This window comes from Grammomys surdaster, unplaced genomic scaffold, assembly GCF_004785775.1.
Source record: "Grammomys surdaster isolate TR1022 unplaced genomic scaffold, NIH_TR_1.0 125977, whole genome shotgun sequence".
Lineage (NCBI taxonomy): Eukaryota > Metazoa > Chordata > Mammalia > Rodentia > Muridae > Grammomys > Grammomys surdaster.
The window spans coordinates 2,258,106-2,271,187 of record NW_021620793.1 but is presented as its reverse complement, the minus strand read 5'-3'; positions in this window follow the sequence as shown (position 1 = coordinate 2,271,187).

Here is a 13,082-nt window from a genome sequence, read left to right as displayed (position 1 = left end):
GCCGGCAGCTTTTTTGGCAGGGTTCTGGGATATGAGTCTCAGACCTGGCCCTGCCCTGAGTGTCCTGGGGCACAAAGGACACAGGCTGAAGTTACCAGGTTCTTATGTCCCAGGGCAAAGAACTACACCAGGAACATGCAGTTATCCAGATGGTTGGGAGCTGGAGAAGTTGCTCGGGGTTACAAGCATGAAACACTCTAATTGAGGATCTGAGTGTCATCCCTACATGTGGGTCTCTCTCCCCGTCCTTGTGGATCATTGGCCAATTTGGCCAACATGGAACAGGGGGTTCAGAAGCCCTGGGAGTACTTACTGTGAAGGACTGCACCGGGACCTACAGTCAGCAGGCAGATCATCTTTACTTAGGGTGACTGAAGGCTTATAACATTTTGGGGGTCTGAGTGCAGGACATCCAGGACAGGCAAAGGTCATTGGCTGGGGCTTTAGGGTACCTGGAATGCCTCCTTAGCCTTGGGGAGATACTTCAGGAATCTCAGGTGATGGCTGAACAGATTTTGTAGGAGGAAGGAAATTGATCCTATACATTAACTGAGGCTCTGTGACACTCCTCAGGTAGAGACAAGTGTTGAGGGCTTAGAATACCCCAGTCAAGGTCAGAGGAGGAGAAACCGTGTTAACAAACGGAGTCCCCCATTATGCACCAGGCCCCAGAAGGCTATGCAGTCAGTGATGGACTTAATCAGCAGGTTTCCCACATCCTACAGCTCACAACTGTAGGCGGTTCTACGAGATATGATGATGCCTCTGGCCTCCTTGGGAACTTGTTTTCATGCTCACAGACACATACATCAAATTAAAACTAAAAGAGAAGAGACAGCTTATTAAGAAAAGAGCACCCAGAGCTGGAGAGGTGGCTCAGTGGTTAAGAGCACTGACTGCTCTTCCAGAGGTCCTGAGTTCAAATCCCAGCAACCACATGGTGGCTCACAACCATCCGTAATGAGATTGGATGCCCTCTTCTGGTGCATCTGAAGACAGCTACAGTGTACTCATAAATAAAATAAATAAATAAATCTTTAAAAAAAAAAAAAGCCAGCCCTGGTAGCACACATCCACACCTTTAATCCCAGCATTAGGTAGGCAGAGACAAATAGAGTTCAAGGCCAGCCTGGTCTACATAGAGAGTTCCAGGCTAGTCAGGGCTACATAATAAGAGCCCATCTCAAAAAACAAAAAGTACCAGGCCTCATATGTAGCAGTGAATTGTTAATCTGCTCCAAGCTCCTGTCAGGTGATTACACTATTTGCCACCCACCAGAGTTCTCTGGATTCTGTGGAATCACACACACACACACATACACACACACACACACACACCCCACAACCTTTATATTTTCATATATGCCTTGACTAGTTCAGTGACTGGTCACTTCCAAACCTCCCCATGGCTAACACACACACCCCTTCAGTATTCCTGAGTTAACATTTTCTAAATCTCTATTTTATCTTTGCTGCCCTGTTTCTTTCTGGGCAGCCCTCCCATGGGGCCACTTTCCCTTTGTACCTACACTGCTGGATGATTTCTCTCCTGCAGCTCTTAAACCTGATCTCTCTGCTTCCACATGATGGTGATTCTGTTCCTTCTCTCCTCTCCACTTCGTGCCTGGGAAATCCTAAAAGTCCCGCCTCTTTCACCCTGCCCAGCCAGAGTTGGGCTATTGGCTCTTTATTGATTAATTAAAACCCAGTTGGGAGACTGGAGAGATGGCTCAGTGGTTAAGAGCACTGACTGCTCTTCCAGAGGTCCTGAGTTCAATTCCTAGCAACCACATGGTGGCTCACAACCATCTGTAATGGGGTCCGATGCCCTCTTCTGGTGTGTCTGAAGAGAGCAATGGTGAATACATAAACTAAATAAATAAATCTTTAAAAAAAAAACAATTGGGGGTAGGGATTCTCAGCGTCTGGACATGCAGCTTCCTGTGTGATTTTGGGAGCCAAACTAAGACAATGGCTCATGACCATAGGTCGAAATCTCTTGCTCTCCACAAACACGAACACGCTGTTTGTCGTGTGTGACCCAGAGAGGGAAGGGCTCCTAGTCAGCTGTGCCAACTGGCTTCTCGCATAGTTTATGCTTGCTGCTCCTGCCTCTAGTCTGGGATGTGGTGCAGCGGTGTCACACTGATGGTCAAGGAGGTGTGGTAGAGCGGCAGAGACATAGTGCCCACCTGTGACCAAGTTGTTCTGTCGAATTCCAGGTTGGACCTGCTCTCGGGTCCCCAGCCCCTGATCCTAACTTATTCAAGGCAACGAGGGTCCTTTTCATCTCAGCCTTGTTCAGGGCCAAGATCAGGGACAAAAAGGGCTGGGTACCCACTCCATCCACCTTCTGCATGACTACGGACAAGCTATTGCCCTCTGAGCCCATCTAAAGAATCGCTAAAGCACTACTAACGTTTTAATCCCAGGACTCGGGAGGCAGAGGCAAGAGCTCTGAGTGAGTTCAAGGCCAGTCTGTCTGGTCTACAGAGAAAGTTCCAGGACAGGCAGGGTTACACAGAAAGCCTTGTCTAGAAATAAACAAATGAATGAATAAATAAATAATAAGAAGAGTTACTACCTCTAGGAGTGATGGTTCATGTTTGTAATCCTAATACTGGGAAACAGAAGCAGCCAGATCTCTTGTGAGTTCAAGGCCAACCTGGTCTACATAGCAAACCCCAGGCCAGCCACAGCCACATAGTAAGACCCTATCTCAAAAAAAAAATTAAATTAATACCATATGTTGGATGCTTACCAAGTATTCAAGTACTGGACATTTATTAATCTATTTTGACCCTCTTGATTCCCCCTCCCCCTTCCTTTTCTGATTCTCTGCTTTGTTTCTGACATGGGGGTTTCACTATGGCTGGTCTGAAACTCACTATGTAGACCAGGCTGGCCTCAAATTCACAAAGATCTGTCTGCCTCTACCTGCTAACTACTGGGATTAAAGGTGTGTGCCACCATGTCCAGCTGTCTGACATTTTTGAAATGATGTGCCTATGTAGCCAGGCTGGTCTTGAACTCATGGCCATAAACTCTTGCCTCAACCTCCCAATTGCTGAAATTATAGGACCACTGTGCCCTGGTCCTGAAGGTTATGTCCTATGCTTGAGGACACACAAAAAGTGTATGTGTGTATGTGTGTGTGTGTGTGTGTGTGTGTGTGTGTGTGTGTAGGATTGTGCTTGTCGATTCTAGAGTTGTCAGAGACCAGGAGAAGATATCAGATCCCCTGGAACAGGAGTTACAGGCGTCTGAGAGTTACTTCTTATGGGTGTTGGGAAGCATGCTGCAGTCCTCTTAACCACTGAGCCATTCTTCCAGCTCAGGCAGGATTTGAACACAGGCAGCCTGCTCCTCACCCCATTCCACCCAACAGCTCACATTTTGCATGCCCTTTGCTCCCTTTTCTGGAAGTTAGATCCAGGGGACTAACAGGACTGCCTAAGAGGAACAGGCAGGTCCGTCCTAGGCGGCTCTGGAATGTGCTTCTGGCCTCCGTGTTTCTGCCAGAGGCTCCTATCAGGCCTGTTCTAGGCCCAGCATCGAGCAGTTTGGTTCTGTGGGGATTTTACTAGGGGAGACACACAGAACAGGGATGCCCGATCCACTAAGAGGCCTCCCTGGGGCCACAGAGCTGGCCTGTGTGGGAGTGACAAGGAGACAGTGAGGCCTGGAGAGACTCTTGAGGACCATACACACTGTTGAGATTGTTCCTCTCTCCAGATATAGGCTGAGTGTGATGAGGACGCAACTTGGTTAGTACAGGGCTTGCACGAAGCCCTGGGTTCAGTCCCCAGCATAAACAGGGTATGATGGTTTACACCTGCAGTCCCAGTACTTGTGATGTGCAGGCAGAAATATCAGGAGTTCGAGGTTATCCTCTGCTACATCCCAACTTCATGGCTAGCCTGGGCTACATACATGAGATCCTGTCTCCAACCCCAAAACAAAACAAAAAGACCACCATTGCCACCTGAGAACTATTGGCCTCTGGTCCTCTCCTCCCCAACCAAGGCAGGGCTGCGACCAGGACAAGTGGAAGCCAAGGGGACCTGGTGGTATCAAGTACAGCTTGAGGGCAGCAAAAACCCCACTCCATACAATATCAATGCTTCTGCTGTGTGATCTGGCTTCCACCCCTCAACTTGCCCTGTCTAGAGGAAACGACTCATCTGGTGGGCGAAGAGCCAGTATCCGCCAGACCCAGACTGGCTCTGGGTTCCAACAAAACCCGCTGTTTGTGCTGGAAGGCATTCTGGTCTCAGCCCACGGCCTGGCTGGGAATATACTGACAACATCTGGGAGAGAACTGGACTCAGCTGTCCTTTCCTTTTTATGGGCACAGGGACCATTATCCAAACAAGAATTGGAACAGGCAGGCTGGGAGAGATTTCTCTTCTTATCAAATTATTTTTCTAAAATGTATTTTGTGTCTGGCAAGAGTCTTAGACATTTGGTCACCCAGCCTTGGGGGTATAGCTCAGTGGTAAATGCTTGTCTCTAATGCATGAATGCCCCCCAACCCCCTGCAAAAAACCAAAATGGCCTAGGGATGGAACTCAGTTGGTAGACTGTTTGCCTGGCACACAGAAGGCCCTGGGTTCGATTCTCAGCATTGTCTAAACTAGGGATGGGTTTGTATACCTGTCATCCCAGCATTTGGGAGATGGAGGCAGGTGAATCATCAGAAGTTCAAGGTTATTCTCTAGGTACATACTGAGTTGAGCAAGTTCAAGGCCAGACTGGGATGCAAGAGACCCTGTCTCCAAAAAGAAGAAAAAGAGGAGGAAGAGGAAGAGAGGGAGAAGGAAGAAGAGGAGGAGGAGGAGAAGGAGGAGGAAAAAGAGGAGGAGGAGGAAGAAGAGGAGGAGGAAGAGGAAGAGGAGGAAGAGGAGGAAGAGGAGGAGGAACAAGAAGAAAGATGGCAAGATAGAAAGGAAGAAAGAAAGGAAGGAAGGAGGAAGGAAGGAAGGAAGGAGAGAGAGAGAGAGAGAGAGAGAGAGAGAGAGAGAGAGAGAGAGAGAGACAAGGAAAGGAAAGAAGGAAGAAGGGCTGGAGAGATGGCTCAATGGTTAAGAGCACTGACTGCTCTTCCAGAGGTCCTGAGTTCAATTCCCAGCAACCACATGGTGGCTCAGAGCCATCTGTAATGGGGTCTGATGCTCTCTTCTGGTGTGTCTCAAGACAGCCACAGTATACTCATATACGTAAAACAAACCATGGAAGTGTATGGTTCAGTGGTAGACAGTCTGTAGTACTAGGCCCTGGGTCCTAGCCAGAGCACCACAAAAGCAATAAAAAACAAACATAAAGTGAAAGACCAGGGTCTTTAGTGTCTGCGTGGATTGGGGACACTCCTAGGGCAGCTGGGATTGGAGCGAGCACTCCTCCCCTCCTGAAGATCCTTCCTGGCTTTTCTTCTTTCCTTCCTTCCTTCTTTCTTTCTTTCTTTCTTTCTTTCTTTCTTTTTTTTCTTTCTTTCTTTGTTCATTTGTTTCATTTGTGTGCTGGATAGCTTTATGTCAACTTGACACAGACTAAAGTCACCTGAGAGGAGAAATCTCTGGGCCAGGCAATGGTGGCCCAGGCTTGTAATCCCAGCACTCAGGAGGCAGAGGCAGGTGGATCTCTTGAGAGTTGGAGGCCAGCCTGGTCTACAGAGTAAATTCTAGGACAGCCAGGGCTACATAGAGAAACCCTGTCTCAGGAAAAAAGAGAGAGGAAGAAAGAAAGAAAGAAAGAAAGAAAGAAAGAAAGAAAGAAAGAAAGAAAGAAAGAAAGAAAGGAAGGAAGGAAGGAAGGAGGGAAGGAAGGAAACAAAGAAAGGCTGAGCAAGCCATGAGGGCAAGCCAGTAAGCAGCACCCTCCATGGCTTCTGCATTAGCTCCTGCCTCCAAGTTCTGGCTCTGTTTGAGTTCCTGTCCAGGCTTCCTTCAGTGATGGACCATGATGTGGAAGTGTGAGCCAGATTAACCCTTTCCTCCCCAGCTTGCTTTTGGTCCCAGTGTCCATCACAGCGACAGCAACTCTGACCAAGACAGTTTTGTTTTTTTGTTTGTTTTTGTTTGTTTATCAAGATAGGGTCTCTTTGTGTATCTCTGGCTGTCCTGGAACTTGCTCTGTAGACCAGGCTGGCCTTGAACTCAAGAATCAGTCTGCCTCTGTCTCACATGTGCTGGGATTAAAGGTGTAGTTTCTGCATCTGTAACCAGTCGATCAGCCCAGAGTACCTGTAAGGAGTCAGCCTCTGTTGGAGCTGGAGGGCTCGTTACTCTCACTTAGGGAGGTCATCCTCCATAGAGAGGGACAAGCCAGTGTGATACCACGTGACAATAAGTGCGGCTGAGGAAAGGGGAGCTGGTTTAGAGGATGGTGATAGACAGGTGGGTTTAAGGGGCTGGGGAAGGTGTATCTGTCAGCTGCGGCTGTGTAACAGACTGCCCCAGGTATGTAGTTGCTTAAGACAGTAGACATTTGTCAGTTCACGCCCTCCATGAGTCAGGCATTCCGTGCAGCTCAGCTGCGTTCTCTCGCTCCGAGCCTGTGGTCAAGAGGTCAGCTGTGACTCAGAGACTTCCTAAATCTGAGAGCCTCCCTCAAGCTCCTGCTACACGGACTTCACCACAACCCGGCAGCTCCTTCCCTTCAGAGTCAGGGAAGGAGGAAGAGGGAGGGGGATGTGGACGGCGAGAAGCCTCCAACTTTACATAAGCCAAGAGTGAAAGTAACGTCACTGGCCTTGCCAGATCCTAGCCTAGGCAAGTCACAGGGTCCCACACACTTCGAATGAGGGTGTTACAGCGGGGATGGGGGGATGTTCACCGAGGGGGTACACCTAAGAGTCCTTGGAGCAGCAAAGAGCAGCCTTCCACAGTGCTTTCATTGAGGAGGGGGATATTTGACCAAAGAATTAAGTGCAAAAGCAGAAGCCATGGGAAGGACACTCCAGCCTGAGAGGAGAAACCTCACAGACCATGGAGTTGACAGAGACAGCCACGGAGGAGGGCAGGGCCCTGGACACTCGAATTCAGGGTCTTCGTTCCCTGATGGGAGGCGGTGGTGGGATGAGCAGAGGGAGGTAATGAGTCTGAAGCTCCCTGTCAATGGATTCCTCTCCTTGATGTTTCAGGGACTCGGAAGCATCTGGAATAACAGCTCCACCGGAGAAGAAAAGATCTCAGGCCAATGGCAGAGTGTGACCAAGAGCTCCGGCCTTAGGGCTCTAGTGGGGTCTGAGGAGCTGGTGAGCAGGGACTGGGTCGCACTGGCCAGGTAAAGGGTTCGGGGTATCCTCAAGAGCAGTGGGGAGCCACAGAAGACTATGCAGAGAAGGCAATGGTCAGACACCAGCAGTGTTGGGCTGTCCGGACAGCGGACTGTAAGGCACAGGGACAAGGTGAATCTGAGCTTTAGCAGAGAGTAGAGCTAAGGTCAACACAGCTGCACACAGCTGTAATCTCAATGCTGGGAGAATTGCTTCTTAATGAGATCTAGGCCAGAGGGGAGGTCTGGAGAGATGGCTCAGTGGTCAAGAGTATACTTTGGTTCCCATCCATGGCAGGTGGCTCACAAAGGCCTGGAGCTCCAGGTCCAGGGAATCTGATGCCTACTGTCAGGAACCCTCATGCACCTGGCACACACACCCCTGAAACACACAGATGAATAAAAGTATGAATAAAATAAGTCTTTTTAAAGATTTATTTATTATGTGTATATAGCTCTGCGTACCAGAAGAGGGCATCAGAGATGGTCGTGAGCCACCATGTGATTTCTGGGAATTGAACTCAGGACTTCTGGAAGGAAGAATGGTCAGTGCTCTTAACCTCGGAGACATCTCTCCAGCCTTAGAAATAAGCCTTAAAATATAAACCTGACATTTAAAAAAAAAAAAAAAAAGGTAAGCAGGACAATGATGGCGCACGCCTTTAATCCCAGCACTCAGGAGACACAGGCAAGCAGATCTCTGAGTTTGAGGCCAACCTGGTCTACAGAGTTGAATTCCAGGGCTACACAGAGAAACACTGTCTCAAAGAACAAAAACTAGTGTGGGAAGGGGATAGGGGGATGACCCTGGAGGGGGACAGTGAGCCAGATGTAAAGTGAATAAGAAAAAAAAAAAAAAAAAAGAAAGAAAACCAAGACAACAAAAGCTAAGATGAGGAGATGGTGTCTAAGGAATGACACTTCTGGTTAACCTCTGGCCTCCCTCCACATGCAGGCCCCCACACATGTACATGCACACACACATGCATATGCACACACACATGCAGACACATATACACACACGAGCATACACACACGCACATACACACACATACACACACATGCACATACACACACATGCACACACACATGCACACACATACATACACATACATACACGAGCATACACACACACACACACATGCACATGCATGCACACACACACATGCACACGAACACACATGCACATGCACGAACATGTTTGGAAGGGAAAAGAACGTGAACTTCTTACAAAAGGGTAATGTTAAAAAAAAAAAAAAAAAAAAAAAAAAAAAAAAAAAAAAAAAAAAAAAAGGGTAATGTTTATTTAGAGAAAGGAAAGCACATTTAATTATTATAGACAGGGTGCCGGGGTCCATTCGTCTGACATCTTTCTGGGCTGCTGGCCAGGAATGCTTACTGGCAATGCTTCCTGCCTATAACCTGGCTGCCCTCTCTGTCCACAATCCTTCATAATCCCTATGCAACCCCCATTCCCTCTAGGGAGCTCACCCAAGTGAGCGCAGCCCGACCTGAGCTTGCTTACCTTCATACTGAGTTTGCCTGGGGCTCAGAGAGCTGGGGAGGCCAGCAGGGCCATGTCAGGTTCAGGCTACAGAACTGGGAACACTGGTGTTGGTAAGCCATGGAGGGAGGGATAATCCTCAGTAAGAGAGGGCTAGGGATGGCTTTAGACAGGGTCTCTGGACAAGAAAACAGATGAGGACCCTTTTGAGAAACTGAGGCCAGGATTGCCTCCCTGCTGTTGGTAGAGGGGCTCTCACTGGCAAGGCCTAGGGCCAGAGAGAAAGGCTTGAGGCTCAAGGACCCATCCCCCATTTCCCACCCTCAGTCTAGAGCCCTGCTCACCCACTCAGAAGCTGTGGGAAGTGGCAGGCTTGGGCAAGCTTGGCCAGAATCAGCTCAGGCCCCCAAAGCAGAAGATTACATTTGTTTTCATAGTCAAGACACAGGAAGACGGTCCTCCCTGCCTGGTGAGGCAGATACACAGAGGCTTGTGTAAAGTCCCAGTGTCAGTCCACAAGCCTCCTATATCCCAGGCATTGGGTGGGGTGGGGTAGGAGGTGAAGACAGGGTTCTTTGTGTAGCTCTGGCTGTTCTGGAACTAGCTCTGTAGACCAGGCTGGCCTCAAACTCACAGAGATACAGATGTGTGCCACCACCACTGGGCAATCCCAGGCTCTTTCATCTCTATACCTTTCCATGACCAGGCAAGTTATGTCAATCCTACTAAAGCCTCAGACGCTGAGAGTAAAAGGGAGGTCTCCCCCAAAAGAAGGCAGGTGCTGTGCTAACACTAGGGAATATAAACCTGGGGGCCCCCTATAAACCCACATCCCTACCTTTAGGTCTCTTCAGACACCCCAGAAGAGAGCATCAGATCCCATTACAGATGGTTATTAGCCACCATGTGATTGCTGGGAATTGAACTCAAGACCTCTGGAAGAGCAGTCAGTGCTCTTAACCACTGAGCCATCTCTCCAGCCCCCTATTTACTTTATTTATCTGTGGTTCTTCAAGACAGACTTTCTCTGTGTAGCCCTAGGTGTCCTAGAACTCACTCTGTAGATCAAGCTGGCCTTGAACTCAGAGATCCGATTGCCTCTGCCTCCTGAGTTCTGGGATTAAAGTCGTGCGCCACCACTGGCTGGCTGGCTCCTCAACCTGCCTTCTTATAGAACCCAGGACCACCATCTTAGGAATGGCACTACCCACAATGGGCTGGGCTCTCCCCCACCAATCACTAATTTTAAAAATGTCCTACAGGATTCTCTACAGCTTGATCTTATGGATGCATTTTTTTTTCAATTGAGGTTCCTTCCTCAGATGAATTTAGTTTGTGTCCAGTTGACATAAATCTATCCGGCACAACCTCTACCTACAATTTCCCCATCACTTACAAGAAGGCCATGGGCATGACTTGCAAGAGAAGAGCGTGAGGTCCAGAGAATCAATTTGTCCAAGATCAAACAGGCTGCCAGTGTCACTCAGGAATAATGACTCTGGATATGGCTGTGCTCCAGCTCATCCCTGCCACCATCTGGGACCCCTCGAGCCCAGCCTACTACAGCCCCGCCCTCTCCCACCAGGGCATTTGTGAAAGTGTGTTCGGGAAATCTGGCCTCCTTCAACTTCAAGCATATACATGGGAAGATGACGAGACCGGAATCTTCCTGTGACTATTGTCAAGGACTAGAACCTCACACTCCATGCATGTGCGCATGTGATACCATACCTGACCCAGAAATGTAATTTTAACTGGTTTGGCAGGAACAAACTGAGGCCAGGCAGTTGGATCTGGGTTACCCAACCTCACCAAGGAGAGACAGCTGAAGGGGCATTCTCTCATGTTCCCAGGCCCAGGGTCCCTGATGTGGCGCGGGGAGCTTGGGAGCATATGACCATATTCCCAGAGAGGACACTTCCTTCCTGTCCTCCAATCAGTTGATCCAAGTACTTGGATCTTGCTGGACTGTGGATGCAGTGGACAGAATGCTCCAGAAACCAGGCAAGAGTGATGTGGGAATCTCAGGCCTTCCATGGAAGGGTGCCAATGATAAACAGACTCCCAGTGTGCTCCCTTGGTGTCTGGCCTCTGACATTCCTACTGAGGGAAGACTGTCCCTCCCTGTGCTGTATACTGGCAGACCCCTTAAATCTCAGCACTCGGGAGGCAGAAGCAAGTGGATCTCTGTGAGTTCGAGGCCAGCCTATGTTCAGTCCAGCCAAGTCTCCATAGGAAGACCCTATCCAAAATCAAATTGGGAGGTGGTACTTGTTCAAGGTCAGTCAGTACCAGATGATGAAGAATTGGTTTGGCCAATGCTTCTGTGGTCCCTCATCACAGCATAACTATGGGATGCCTTCCCACCGGACACCTCTCTGTCTCCACCCCTTGACCATCCATCCTAGCTCACCCCCACACCATTTGTGTCTGTGCTCAGTCCCAGTACAACCCATTCATAAACTCGCTATGTAGTCGAGGATGAATGGCCAGGCCTGGTTCCTATTGGCTCCCGACTTTCCCTACCAGGTAACCAGCGCTCAGACCATGTTTACAGGGCCTCAATCCCATCACTGTGGATGGCAATCGAGCTATACTTCCCAACAGAAGGGTCCAAACGGCAGCAAATATCACCTGCTGCCTGGATCTTGTTCCTAAGCCCTTCTCCTTCTGCCTGCAGGGACTCAGCAGTCACGGTCTCTCTCCAGTAGACAAGTAGAGGACTCCCTTCTTGTCTACTGGGACTTCTGGGGAGGGGAAAGAGCTGGTCTGAGCTTGGCAGGGAGGGAGGAGGGGAGCAGAGCCTCTGAGCTGGCAGACCAGAGGGCGTGTATTCTCTGCCAGTGCACTTCCTGGGTTTCCATTGCAGGAAGTTTGGCACCTGCCTATCGGTGCCACTGATAGCCAGGCTGGTGCGGGCGACTCTTCGCCAGGACAATATCCCAGCTTAAATCAGCAGCGGGAGGTAGAACAGAGGCCAGGGGTGCAGAACAGACGGTGAGTAGTAGCAGCTAGACCCCCAGACTGCCTTAGACTGTCCCGAGGCTATAGTGGGTGTGGAGAGCTGGCTCCTAGATTAATCCCTTTGACCTTGGCTAAGGCCCCAACCAACACTTCGGTGTGGCGTCTCATTGTTCCACTGGATGGAGCCGTGGGGTAAACAGGTAGGTCGGTACCTTTTTTTGAGAGGGTGGGGGTTCAAGACAGGATTTCTCTGTATAGTCCTGGCTGTCCTGGAGCTCACTCTGTAGACCAGGCTGGCCTCAAACTCAGAAATCCACCTGCCTCTGCCTCCCAAGTGCTGGGATTAAAGGCGTGCGCCACCACTGCCCGGCTGTTCGGTATCGTTTTGACTCAGTGGCGCCCCCTTTTTCAACAGAGGTTGTAAGACTCTTCACACCTGCCGCAGAGAAGAGGCCCTTGCCAGGTTGGGAATGCACCCAAGGAGCCCTTGGGTACCGGTAGCCTCAGTGTAGTTCTGGGTTCCGTCCTCGGCTCTTATCTGGGGTTGGTGGCAGCGATCCAGCCTCTGGGACTAGCAGATCCGGGTGTCTAAGGGACACTCTCTGGTCTGGCTTGAGTCAGTCTAGCCTTGTCCAGCGTCCGTTGCACAAGCCTCGATCCTCCCCGGCGTCAGTGTCTGGTCTGTGGGGTGGGACCTATCAGTCCTGGAGTAGAATCTGGAAGGGTTAGATGAAAGGTTTGAAAGGGACACAAGGGAAGTCTCTAGAAATGGCAGCTACTGTAGTGACTGTAGTCGTGACTCCACACTGGTGGTAAGAATCGAATGGAAAAACCTAATGGCAAAGGTTGGGAAGGCCATTCAGGGGTGTGGGGCCTAGTGGGGAGGAGGAGGATGGAGCTCAGCTGAGCACCAAGGCACCCCACTCTGACACCTCCCTTCCGCAGCAATCTCAGGACCACCTCGAGAAGCGGTTGTGGGGGCGGGGCGAAGGTTGCAGAAGGGGACCCAATCCTGCCTGGCTATACCCCCCAGATGACTCTGGGTCCAGCTCTCCCCTGCCCAGTCCCCCATTGTGCCTCTAATCAAAAGAACAATCTGTTTGCCTGGGAATCAGACCCAGATTCCTTTCCCCAGCAATGTCCTGAGGTCTCTAGGGACCTGAGCAGCCCAGAGCAGCTCCTACCCAGGCCCCAGGGCTCTGTGCTCTGCTTCTTCAGGGGCCAGTGACAGGGCCAGGAAGCAAACAGGTGACCTGATTGTTTCCCCTGTCTCCTGTAGGGGCCTCTTTCCACCACAGGACTTGAGACCCACTTGTAGAAGGATTCATAGGCTCAGACT